The sequence below is a fragment of the Sylvia atricapilla genome, chromosome 20, assembly GCF_009819655.1.
Source record: "Sylvia atricapilla isolate bSylAtr1 chromosome 20, bSylAtr1.pri, whole genome shotgun sequence".
Classification (NCBI taxonomy): domain Eukaryota; kingdom Metazoa; phylum Chordata; class Aves; order Passeriformes; family Sylviidae; genus Sylvia; species Sylvia atricapilla.
The window spans coordinates 10,795,232-10,808,466 of record NC_089159.1 but is presented as its reverse complement, the minus strand read 5'-3'; the positions used below and the strand labels follow the sequence as shown (position 1 = coordinate 10,808,466).

General features: G+C 47.3%; 1 long non-coding RNA gene across 1 annotated transcript; it reads left to right on the top strand.

Moving 5' to 3' along the window:
- The first annotated feature begins 206 nt into the window (after nucleotides 1-206).
- On the top strand, nucleotides 207-4,720 carry LOC136370312 (uncharacterized). The gene is made up of 2 exons (XR_010745147.1): nucleotides 207-1,177; nucleotides 4,296-4,720. It is a non-coding gene; the product is annotated as an uncharacterized lncRNA (long non-coding RNA).
- Nucleotides 4,721-13,235: the final 8,515 nt, after the last annotated feature.

Here is a 13,235-nt window from a genome sequence, read left to right as displayed (position 1 = left end):
GCCACCCGCCTGTCCCCACTCACCGGCGCGGGGTCAGGGTCCCGGTGCGGGGTCGCGGTCCCGGTGCGGGGGTCCCGGTGCGCGGTCCCGGCGCTCGGGGACGCTCCGCTCGCTCCGCGCTGTCAGAGGCGCCGCGGCCGCCGGGAGGGAGGGCGGGAGCGGCGCGGCCGCCGCGGCGCTGCGCATGCGCGGCCGGGGGCGGGGACGGCCGCCCGCCGCCATCTTGGGCGGCCGAGGCGCGGGGTGCGTGTCCCGGCGTGCCGCGCGCGGCTCCCGGCGTGCGCTGCGCGGCCGCTCGCCTGAGGGGGCGGCCCGGGGCCACCGGGGGAACCGCCGGTGTCGGCCGCTTACCGGGAACGCGCCGCCGGTGCCGAGCACAGCCCACCAAAGTCAGGCGCACCGGGAACACCGGGCACGGCAGCAGTGGCTCCGGGCACGCCGGGTGTCACCGAGCACCGCGAGGACGAGACGCCGGGGGTTACACCCCATCGGCCCCGGCCTCCCGCAGGCACCGGGCCCTGTAGTGCATTCGGAGTGTTCCTTCCCGGGACAGCTCTGTTTTAGTGAGTGACCTTGTCCCGCGCATCTGGAGTCACCGGAGTTGAGGGAAACGTTCAGATCTTTTGTGTCCATCACTTCCGTGTGACGGGAGCTTTGGGGGCTCCCCTGTGCATCTCCCAGAGCGCCTTCACAGGGTCAGTCGAGAAACACCCGCACTTTACACTGGGAACTGAATGTTCGCATAATCTTCAAACGCCATGCAGTTAAATCTCAAAATGTCCTTTGTTTAATATCTCAAAATGGTAGTTCCTGATGGTAAACTGAGGCACTGCTGCTTTAAGCCGTGCGCTCACAAGAGGCGACCAGCAGAGTCTTGGCACTGCCTGTCCCAGCTCCTGTGTGACCAACACAGCCAAGCGCCGCTGTCCAGCAGAGTTCTGCCATCGGTTTGCTGTTCTGAGGCCCTGAGATCCCCAGGGACTGCAGATTGCTGTGCACAGCCCAGCACGGTGAGCGCTGCAGCTGTGCTGGCAGGGAACCTGCTGCTGGCCCGGGATCCCAGAGCCCTGCAGCCCCGGGGACAGTGACCACAGCCACCTCCAGAGCTGGCAGCACGGCAGCACTGCAGTGACAGCGAGGCCACGCAGCTCTCTGAAATGCTGACCCAAGGGAAGAGGTAATTCCACGTGGAAAATTATCTAGATAGCAAAAACCGAAAGAAACTTCAAGGGACACTGAAAATTTCATAATCAAAAGCTGTACAGTTTTATCTGTTACCCCTGCGAGTAGCAGTGAAGATTACTAATGTAACAGTTACGTAATGGGTCTCTGTACCCAGAGCACCTGAGGGTGCTGGTGTCAGCTTTGCCTGTGCTGGGCCTTGGCCACTCGCTTGCTCTTGTTTATTTTATACAGCAATAGACAGGACAAGGCTGTGCAAACCCTGTACACCACAAGGCACTCATCACAGTTATTTCATAGACAACATAAGAAACACAGGGGATGGAAATTTAGGGGAAGACTTTCAAGTGGTTGCCCAAATTACCTTGGCTTTACTTCCATCTACTTGCAAAGCAGGCAAAGCTGCTTTGACAGCCTCAAAATTCTTATATTTCAAGCATTTTGGGTGCGTATTCAAGTGATAATTAGCATTTACCCAAAGAATAAAACCTGGTTTATGAAATAAACCCAAAGAATAAAATCTGATTAATGAATTGTCCAGAGATTTTGAGGACACTGGTATTTTATTCTCCTTTTACAGCTGGCCTTCCTTGTAATATCACTGTTTGATATTAGAATGGAGAAGAAGTCCCAGCTGCCAGCACGGCTGAACCGTGAGGAGTCTCAGAGCCCATTTTTCTTGATCATTTCCTTGACTGCCACCATGTACCTTGGTAATAGCAATCACAGACCCTACGCCTCAGTGAGGACAGGCAGATCCAAATCACACAGCTCCTTCTGATCTCAACTCCAGTTTTTCCCTCAGAATATTCCTAAAGGTAGTGTTTACAGCTTGCACAGCTCTGCTGCAGTGTGAGCCAGGCTTCTTCAGGGCAGTTTTTGCCATCTGGGGTAGCACACACAGCAACAGCTACTACAGAGATTATGATTCCAAACGTTCCATCAGCCCTTGCCACACGCTTCCTGCTACACACGGAAACTGGGTTCATTGATAATTCATATGTTGCCTCTGAATGAAAGTTGTCATTAATATTCTACGCGTGTACATATTTGTGTAGCAAAGCACCTGCAGTCACTGTACCACTGCAACCAACTCAAGTACACATTTCACGTCCGTGGCGGTGCCTGACCTACAAAAGATGTGAGCTGTTACAGGCACAGAGCTTGGGAAGAGAAACAGTTGCATGAAAATGCCCCCACAGGTTTGGACTGAAAGATCAGTGCAGTTTTAGGTCGGGACTGAGTTCCAGTGACACAAATACTGTCATTACAAGGTGCCCAAGCACATACCAAAGGAAATTAACTTCTAGCTGTGTCTTGCAATTCAATTTAATGAGTCAATGGGCATGTCTACCTGTGTCATTAACCCTGTCACTGGGATAAATCACAAGAAATGAGCATTTTTTCTTCTTTTTGTTCACTAGTGAATAGTGACTTCTCTGTGGCTCAAACAAGACTCTAGAACTGCAAATTTTCCACTTTATTGTTTTTATACGTGCAAAAGTTTCAGAAATCCTACTCCCACTACCCATGTGGCCTTTCCTCTACGTTATAAGGAAGAGAGCAATCTGTAAGTGTGTCCTGCTCTACGTGACATTCTCAATTAAAAAGAAGATAAACAAATCCTGTCTCTGAGGTTCCTGTGTGGGGAACCTTGGCCCTGTGCAAAGTCTTCCCTTGTTGCAGTAAAATTTTTCACTTTTCTAATTTAATATGAAGGAAACGAAAATTAAATTTTCAGCAAGTGTTCCTGTTCTACTGCTAAAGGTGGCCATGCCTGTTTTGATTCCATGCTGCATCTCACCTGGACTGCTGATCACAAAGAGCTTATTAAGAGTTTGTGCTCCTGTTGATGATGGTGTGTTTCTGTATCTCGATTCAATAGTCTTTGATAGTCCAATACTATTCACATGGTTCCTTCTTTGAACTCACGTGTTAGTTCTTTCCCTAGAGCCAAAGGATGAAAGTCCGGGTACAAGTAGCATTTCAGCCACTTATCAGTTCTGTTTCCACTGGTGGCCCCTGACAGGCCCTTATCCAACCCTGGCTGCTCACCCTGCAGGTGCAGCATTCCCTGGCAGCCGTGGGCCTGGCTCCTCTGCCAGTCCCAGGTCATCTGCTGGTTCCTCCGTGTTTTTGTGAGGTGGTAATCTGTGTCTGCTTGGCCTCACAGTCACCTTCTCTGTGCCCATACAGTGAGTGGGATGTTAAAAATATCCTTTTTCTGTGAGAATGTGAAAGCAAGCGTTGCCTGTAATAACCTTGTTAAAGTTTTTAACATAGGAGTATTAATTGCAGGTGTTTGTTGTCAAACAAGATGCTTTCTGTTCCCAGAATTTTAAAATTGAGTATGAGAATTATATTATTCAAGGATAAATATGCTTACTTAAAAACTTTTATTCAATAGTTTTAGTGAATTATTTCTTATATCTTCAAAATGTTTTTCTGGGTTACAGTGAAGGCACAGTCCAGTTAAAGGGTCGGTAAAGTAGTGAAGAGATAATAAAGCATCCACCTCTTAATGTAATTGGGGCATGCACTTTTGCCTGCAAAAGCTGCATATAGTTCTCATGCTAATGGTGCAGCTGAACGTGCAGATTAGGTCATGGTGGGCTGCTGTAGCTAACCAGGATAATTTGTGCATTAGTACCTGATTTGTGTAGAAAACCGCTGCAAAGGTCCATGCAGGTATTTGGGATCGGATGCATCACTCCTGGCTCTCCCAGATGTGCTGCACAGCTGCACTTGAGCAGTTTGATGGACTCTAGCACGAACCTTGCTATACCTCAGCATCCCTTATCCACTCAAACTTGCCCTTTAAATTCTGCTGTTACAGCACAAATCTGTTGTTCAAGATACTGTAAAACGGGAAAGTGTGGCCTCTGCTCCACGGGTGCTGCAGCGTTCCAAACACAACTTCATGGTGCAAACTGTTGAGTCAATCTGTGAATACTGGAGAAAGATGTCACTCATTATGTGATTCCTTTATAGGTGTGGGGAACGGGCAAAGTCACCGGGGGCTGTAGCCGGGGCTGTAGCCGGGCTGTAGCCGGGCTGTAGCCGGGCTGTGCCGTGTCGTGTCGCGGTGTCACAGCCTCTGTCGTGCTCCGCAGGTGCGGCGGGGGCGGAGCGGCTCGGCGAGGAGCGGCGTGTCCCGCGGGGCGGCGGACTCGGCTGCCGGGCTCCTGTGGATGCTGCGCCGCGGGTTTCCAACCACAGCCCGAGGTATGCAGGGAGCCTGGTCAGCACCCACCGGGAACATGACTTGTAATCTTACGTGTGGTCTAAGTAACTATATAATCCTAAAGAAATACTTCTTACAGCAAAATGAATGCTCTTTTCCTAACGTTAAATCTGTTTAGCTGACAAACCTGCACCAGCTTTCATAAACTGGCAGTATATCCCCCCATTAAAAACAGCAGCATTTTACAATAAACCGAGCTATTGAGAAATATAAATGCCATACCAATACTTCATTTTTTACATATTAGAATATTTGTTATTACCAGAAAATGAAAATCGTCTATTTGATAAGAAACTCTTGTTTCTCATCAATATCATGAATATTACTGGTCTAACTAGAGGGCTGAGAGCCCCTTCAACTTCGAAAAAGCTAGTCCAGGTTTCTTTCCAACAGGACAAAATATTGCAGCTTCCCTACAAGGAGGAGGTAGGTGGCTCAAATGCTGGGTGATTCACAGCTGTAAGAATGCACCACCACCAGCCCATGCATGGATACTCTCACGCCCTGATCAAATTATATGTTTGACACATTCTTAAACTGAACCTTTCTGCAAGCAATTACACAGGTTGGTGATGCTGTGATTCAGAGTGGTGCTGGCTGATGATGAAACACTGCAGGGTTGCTCCTCATGGCACATGGCACCAGGAAACAGGAACCTTAGCTTGCCTTTTTACCACTGGCTTCCCTCTGGAGAACAGCTGTAATAAATATTATCTTATGGTTGTGAAAGAGGACGACTTAGAGACATCACCTGTTGCCATAGGTATTTTCTAGTAGATGTACTGAAAATTGTAAATGGAAGAAAAGACGTGAGATGTAAAACTTTTGTCAGATAGCAAAGACACAGACTCAGCACGGGACAGAGCTCCCTTGGCTCTGGGGGCTGCAGCCGCTGCCCGGGGAGCCCCAAAGGACAGAGGCAGTGAAAGGGTTTGTTCAGTGCTCCATGAGCAGGAACACTGCTGCAGTCAGTCCCTTCTGGGTGCAACTGCAAGTCCCGAGAGGGAGGGAAAGGGAAGGAAGAAGGAATATCTGTCCATTTTTGGAAAAGTTACAAATTCTTAACACTGATACACTGTGATGTCCTGTGCTTTGTCCTCTCAGGAACTCCTCTTCTTTGGAGCAAATCATTTCATGTCTCTTGAATACTTGTTAAAACATTTCCAATGCCAGCATTATTCATTCATGTTTATGAAGTCTGTTTATATTCGTGCTTCAGTAAATGTCACCATAAAAGTAATATTATCAAGGATTGGAAAAAATCTTTTCCCAAACCAGTGGTAAAGCCTCTTGTTGACTGTGATGGAATTAATCATCCAACTGGTCTGCAATGTTTATAGAGAACAGTGGATATGTCTCTACACTCTGCTGGCTGAAAAGACATTTGGTGTACTTCTGTTCTTTGTTCTAAGCATCATTTAGTGCCCTCAGTGACTTTACGATGTTTATATATATAATTAGGAAAATATACATTTTAGGATGTGATATTTTTGGACAGGTAAAAAAATGCACCTCATTAAAATTGCTTCAGAAAAGATCAATTGTCCCTGACTCTCCACTGGCTTTTTTGTATTCATTCCAAACAGGAAATTCTGAACAAATTTCATTAAACTAATGTGTATTACCTAAAAAATTGATAAAAGATGAGTTCTGTGGTTTTAAGAGCTCTCTATGAAAAAGGGAATAGAACTTTACCAGAAGGTAAAAAATCAGCATCCAACCCTGACATTAGAGTTTGTAGGCAAGACTTACACTGGTGCCAGTTAGAGCTGTGCTGTAAGGAGATTGTAGTTATGTAATAGAATGTTTTAGTGAGTAGTTTCATAGTTCAGTAAATTTCCTATGACTGGGAGAAAGAGTGAGCTCTGAAGATGACAGGACATGATTTTTACAGCATTTACCCTTTATTTTATACCAGTACTCCTTCTGAATTAGCCAGGAGTGATCCACAACTCTAACTAGGAACAAAATGTCAGACTTGAATTATAAAAATTAAAGTTGTGAGTTCAGTTTGTTCTCATTTTAATCCATGGTGATATCCTTGGTTAGAAATGGTGTTAATAAATAATGACAATCTGTATTGGAATTGAGAAGGATTTCTAATTGATAATGATTTACTAATTCTTAAAAACATAGGAATGAACTCCTCTTTGCTTCATTTACAGAGTTCCCGTAGATTTCCATTTGGCCTGGAGAATTTTCTCTGTCCCCATTTTCAGGCTTCATTGCGTTATCTGTATTCACTGCTTTATCTCTTATGGCATCTTCTTCATTATTAAGCAGGGTCTGAGAAGGAGAGATTGGATTAGAGCAATTTTGTCATCTTCTGGCACAAAGACAATACAAAGTATCTCGTAACCTTTTTTACATGCTGATAACACAGGGTTTTTTTATATGAACTCTCTCTAACACATCTGATCTGTAAAGTCTTCCAATACGTTGTATCTGCAGAGCTACTCTGTGATTTTTCAAAAACCTACCACCCAACCAACCAATTTGTATTTTTTAAGGACTGGTGGAGGGGATGTAACACAGCCAGGGATGCTGACCTGTCCATGAAAACTGAAAACTGCCTAAATAAGGAGCTTGAGTCTGCAAAGTTGTTTTTTCCTATGGCAGTATATCCTAGGATTCTTTTTTTCTCAGAATTTAGAATTAATCAGCCTGATGGTACATAACACAGCTGAAAGAAATACACTTTGTTTTCTAAGTTGCCAATGTAACCATAATTAAAAAAAAACCCAAAAAACAAAAACCACCACCCCACCACCAAAACACAACAAAAGCAAAACCAAACCAGACAGTGTTGGGGAGGGCAACTAATTGACAATGTGCTAGAATAATGGAGTTAGGTAAGGTTATTAGAAAGCAATTGAATTATGGTAAGACAGTAATAATTACTATGGGAGTCTGCACTGTAAAATTTTCAGCCATAGTACTTTAACTGACAGTTCTGAAATCTTTGCCTTTGTGCCCCCTGCACATCTGCAGGAGCCAGTGTGTCCACTGCTGGTGAATGCCAGGGTAGAAGCTGGGTTCTGGAGCAGCTGTGTGCAGCTCCGTCCATCACAGAGCTCCTCTTGCAGGAGCAGGAAGAAATTAGGATAAGAATTACTGTAGCGAGTTGAAAAGAATAAGTAAGCTATGAAGAATAAAAATGGACTCTTTTGGAGAAAACTCCATCTCCTACCTTGTCCGTCTGCTCAGGAGACCTTCACCTTTTATTTTCAGGTGAACAGAGCTGGTCTCTGTTTGCCAGCAGAGCTTTCAGAAGCATTCTTTGAATGCAGAGAGATACCTGTAGGCAATTTCAGCAATACAGCTTTTATTTTCATTTTCTCTATAGAAAAAGACCAAACACTGAAAAAGCTAGTGATTGCATTTTAATAACCAAGAAATCAAGTAAGTTTCAAATGGCTAAGAACAAATTCTCTGGGGAAAAGAAACCAAAAGCATTTCCATCTTCAGCCTGAGAGATCAGCCTTCAGAATGTGTAACCTGCCAGGTTCTGGGTTCACCATTAGGTACTTTGTACGAACTACCTTTTTTAATTCAGGGTGGTTTTCCCACAAGGGAATCTTTCCAGGCTCCGAGTTAATTATGTTTCTCTCCTCTCGAGTTTCTTTACTACCTAGAATTTTAACCTAATGTAGTCTATTTTAGGTTTTTAGAAGTGCTCAGTGCTATGATATCTATGTAGTCATCTACAAGAAGATTATTAAAATCTGAATACAGGGAAGTAGAGGACAGCTAGGGATCATCCTAGTTCTCACAGAACATAGTGAGTGGCTAAAATAATTGTCCTCAAGTAGTCCTGCTATGCATAATGTGTACATTTTCATTAGTTAATCCCTATGTTCTAGGAACAGACTTTGATAGTATTACCTTTCATTACTTACAAAACTGTATGAATTAGAGTGCCCAGAGGTATTCTGGGGCCACCAGACCAGTTAAGGAAAAACAGTGTTTTACAGGACACTAAAACTTACAAACACTTGGCTCCAGTTGGGGGTCAGCAGGGACTGCTGTAACAGAGAGAGGGCACATATTCTTCTAAGATAATGCCAGATGCTGAGGTTTTGCAATAAATCCCTTGCTCCACAGTTTCCATCAGCCTTGTCCCCAGCTGGAAGTCTTCAAAGCCTGTTAGCAAACAGCAACAAGTGTTCTACTGACACCTAAATGGGGAAAATAAAACACCAGCAGTGCTAAATGTCACACTTGGAAATGGCAATCATACATGTTCAGCAGCCCATTGCCCACTGGAGATTAAAAAATAATATGGGTCCTTGCTGAGGGGATGCATCACCAATCAGAAAATGGAAAGCACTGAGCTCAGAGAGAGCAGAGCCCACCAAACGTGGGGGCAGGAGCCTGTGCAGTGAGCTGTCACCTAAATAACTTGGTAATTCAAGCTCAGATACAGAGTCAGAGAGCACAAGGGAGCCTCTTGTAGCCCGACATTTAGAGACCTGAAACTGAAAATCAACTAAAATGACTCAAGTTTTTCTCTTTTTTTAATATTAGCCATCCAATGTTTATGTGAGCTCTGAGACTTACGGGGGAGCAAAGTGGAGCTAAGTGTGGCTGTAAAGCCAGAATGGAGAAGTGGGGTCAAATAAGCAAGCAGGAGTCAGCCTTGGACACTGAGGGCTCTGTAGGCCAGCAGTGGCAGGCCACTGTCCCCAGGAGTGAGTATCCACACTACATGGAAGGTGCTAGAAATGCAGGGAGGTCAGCAGGTGCACTGAGAGCCAGGTGCATGGCAATGCTTTTGTCCCCATGTCCCAAGGGACAGAGTGACCTGAGAGACAACTGCAGTGGTGACTGCAGAGGGGAGGGATGCTGCTCTGTGGGACGAGGCATTTGGAGGGCAGGGAAGTTCCTTCAGTGGCTGGTGTGGTTGTGGTTTGGCAGGTGTGTTCCTGACTCACCCATAAATTCGTGTGAAGATTGTCAGGCATTTGATTGCTAGGGGCTCACCAGGTAATGGACAGTAAAGGCTGCTCAGTGGTACTCAGAGATGATGCTCATGCTGGTAGGGGCTCCCTAAAAAGCAGTAAGAGTTTCCTGGAATCTTCTGCAGCATGGATGCAGGAAAATCAGTTGTCCAGCTGAAAAAAGGTTAAAAATAATGTGAAGACAGCAACTTGATTAGTTTAACATTCATGCTTGCCTTAATATCTAAAATGCTTTCTTCCACCTTCTATAACCTTATGGAAAGCCCCCCCTGAATTCATTTGGAGCAGGTCCTTCAAGGTACAAATGAACCTTTGATTTAAAGAAGGAAGTAACACCAATGAATACAGCCCAGCTCCAACCACTGCTCACATTTCTGTGCAAAGATTTGATTAGTGAAGTACATTCTTTTCAGATCATTTTTGATGGATGTAAGAGCTTGACATTAGCTACTTCCTGTGTCCCCAGACCAGCTTAAAACCACGGTGGAACCTCCTTATGGTATGTTGGAAATGGAGAAGAAAATGTGAGGACTTGTAGTAAATCCTTTAAGATCTTGTAGTAAAATTAATTTTCATGGAATTTGGGTTGTTTCACTGAGTGACACAAACAGCACTCTACATTTGTAATGATTTTTTTTTGTGCACTTCATTCTTCAATTTTCTTGCATCTTGTGGAATAATTTACATATATGCAAAATGAATGTAAAAAAAAACCAACTGTGGCCTTTCTCACTATGATTTTGCAAGTGCTAATAACATAACAGGGTGCAAGGCAAGTGGAGAATCTTGCCTTCAGGCATGAGTCTGATTTCACAGCATTTTTCTCCAGTTCATTGTTTTGATGTTATTCTTAATTTATCAGTATTTTTACTAATTAGAAAAATACTCAACAAACTGTCCCATTCAAAAAATTCTTGTGCAACTCAACAGCTAATACACATTTTAATCTGGAGTGTTGAGAATGATGGTGAGAAGCAAGACAGGATGGAGTCGGGAACTTGGAATAATTCAAAGAAATTGGAGAGAAGAAGAGTAGCTCATTTTATTCCCCTTGCTCAGTTAAGGCAGGGTTCTGTGTTCATCCATCGTGGCAGACAGAGGGAAGGGAAGAGAGGAGGGTGTCATGAGGAGTTGGGTGTTTGGCTGTGAGCAGAGCAGTCGTGATGGGAGAGGTGAACCCAAAAGGGAGAAGCTGCTGTTGGTATTCAGAACCAAAGACTGTCTGAGCAGGGCAGTGATCGCCCAGCAGAGTCTGCAGCCCCATGTTAGCCAGGTGGCCAGTTCCCCACTCAGTCTGCCACGGGAGTTGATCACAGCTCAGAGCCAGACAGGGTGCCAGGTGGCCAGATCCACCACTCGGCATCCAATTAACAAAGACACTGCTTTGGAGCCAGCGAGGAGGCGGCTCTGCAGTGGGGACAGGGAGCACCACCACACCTCCAGTCTGCTCCCTGTGGCAGCTCCAGCTGCTTTGCATTTCTCTAGAAAGCTTGGGCTTCTGGGGACTTTGCTTTGAGTAATTTTGGTTTGGTTGGGTTTGGGGTGGCTTTTAAGCAGTAAAGGTGTCTAAAGCATCTTTTGGATGTCTCAGTGATATTCTTTTCCAGTGCTTTCTCCATGGCTCAGAGCAGAGCTGTGCTCTGCTCTTGAGACATGTAAGTAGAGAAAATTTTCCATTTTATTCATATGTTGTGAATACATAGAGGTCTTCCATTTGTAGCATCTTGCATAAGTACTAGGGTATTAAAAAATAAAGGGGAGTATTTTAAAATTTATCTTGCTTTAAGCTTCTCATAGGCTGCAAATAGCATTTCACCTTTAGGCTGGCAGTTAGGCCAAGATAAACATTTCAGAATCAGGCAAATGGACTGGCTGAAAGTGAGATAATAGTTTATAGGAATGGAGCTATTTATAGCCTGCAGGATGCAGTGGTTCAGCGACAGCCTCATGACTCAGGGTCAGCACGGGGAAGGTGCTCTCAGGGGAGAGGCCTGGCCAACATCTCAGAGCTGTCCCTGCAGTTACACATGTGACAAACTGAGGGAATGGCAGGGGCTTGTGATTGTACCTGGGCAGCTACAGACAATGACATTTAAAACTCACTGGCCAGGTGTCACATTGGTCACATCTCACCGATTTGCTATATATGAGCACAAGGATATGCATATGAGACAATCAGCTACATCAAGCAGAGTGTCTAAAAGAGAGGGTGGTGTCTCCTTTGGCAGATGAAGTACAACATACCAGTGCTTGTTTCGAGTTCTCACTCTATTCCTTAAATCATGTAATACTTCTCAAAAAACACTAATTTCAGTGTTGGATTTCTCAGTGAAGAGACAGGAATAGCAGCTTTGATCCATAACTCCTTAAAGCCAACGAAATATCCCAGCATTTTTGAATGAAGGGGACAGTAACTGATGTACTGTGATCCTCAGTTGACTCAGTGGCCCTGTGACCTTGTGTTAGCCTCTCTCACCAGTTTCCATGGCAAAACGGAGCTAACAGTGCTCAATTATCCACTTTATCTACTAAACAGGGTTAAGGCTGGGGACGTTACGACCATTTAATTACTCTTTGTAATGAGCTCTGAAGAGAAGCGACCGACCGAGAGCCGGTGGTGGCGGGGTAAATCTCACAGCTGCTGGATGAAGTGTGAGGGTGGGAGGCGCGGGCAGCAGCAGATGCCGACACCGCCCGTCCCCGCGGTACCGGTGCCACCGGAGCGGGGCTGCCCGTCCCCGCGGTACCGGCACGGCCGGAGCGGGGCTGCCCGTCCCCGCGGCACCGGTGCCACCGGAGCGGGGCTGCCCGTCCCCGCGGTACCGGTGCCACCGGAGCGGGGCTGCCCGTCCCCGCGGTACCGGTGCCACCGGAGCGGGGCTGCCTGTCCCCGCGGTACCGGTGCCACCGGAGCGGGGCTGCCCGTCCCCGCGGTACCGGCACGGCCGGAGCGGGGCTGCCCGTCCCCGCGGTACCGGTGCCACCGGAGCGGGGCTGCCCGTCCCCGCGGTACCGGCACGGCCGGCGAGAACCCCGCGGTACCGGTGCCACCGGAGCGGGGCTGCCGGGCGGGTCCAGCGCCGCCTCCCGCCGCCCACCGCCGCGCTCCGTCAGCCCCGAGCGTGATGCCGAGCGCCTTGCATCATCCGCCCGCCTCCCCCTCCCTGCGCCGCGGCCGCCACAGTCACAATGACGCCGGGAGGAGTGTGTCCGTGGCATTTCTGCCCGTTGGATCCCTCGCCGGCCATCCCACGGGGTGGGGTTTGTGCCGTGCTTACGTGTCTGTGTTTTCAATCAGGCTCTGTGCTGTGGCTGCCCCGCGGCCGGGGCAGGCGGCTGCTGTGTGCTCTGCACACACGGCTGCTGTGTGCTCTGCACACGCCGGGCTGCGGAGCGGGGCCGCTTGTGCCTCCTCACCGCCCGAGCCCCGCTGCTCATCCGCCCGCTGCTGGCTTCACCGGCCCTGCGGCCGCGCACGGCACGGAGGAGAGGTTCCCCCGGGAACTGGAGAGAGAAGAGGCTCTGTCAGACCGCAGTGTTGGTTATCGGTGGCGGGACAGGCGCCCAGCGGCAGTCCCGAGTGACCCCGCTCGCTGCCGTCCCGCAGAGTCCCAGGGGGTGCAGCCGCCCTGCCCTTACCGCGGCCTGCTCACGGCTGCACCGGCAGCCACGGCGAATGTAATCTCCGGACACTACACAGTGAACTCGCTGAGCAATTTCAGTCCCTGAAAGTGATTTGTTTTGAAAAACAACTTAAAACAAGAAGCTTTTGATTAGTGGCTAGGTTCAGAAATGCTTCATTGTCTTGTTTTGACTTCAAATGTTTGTGAAATATAAAGAAACGCTGA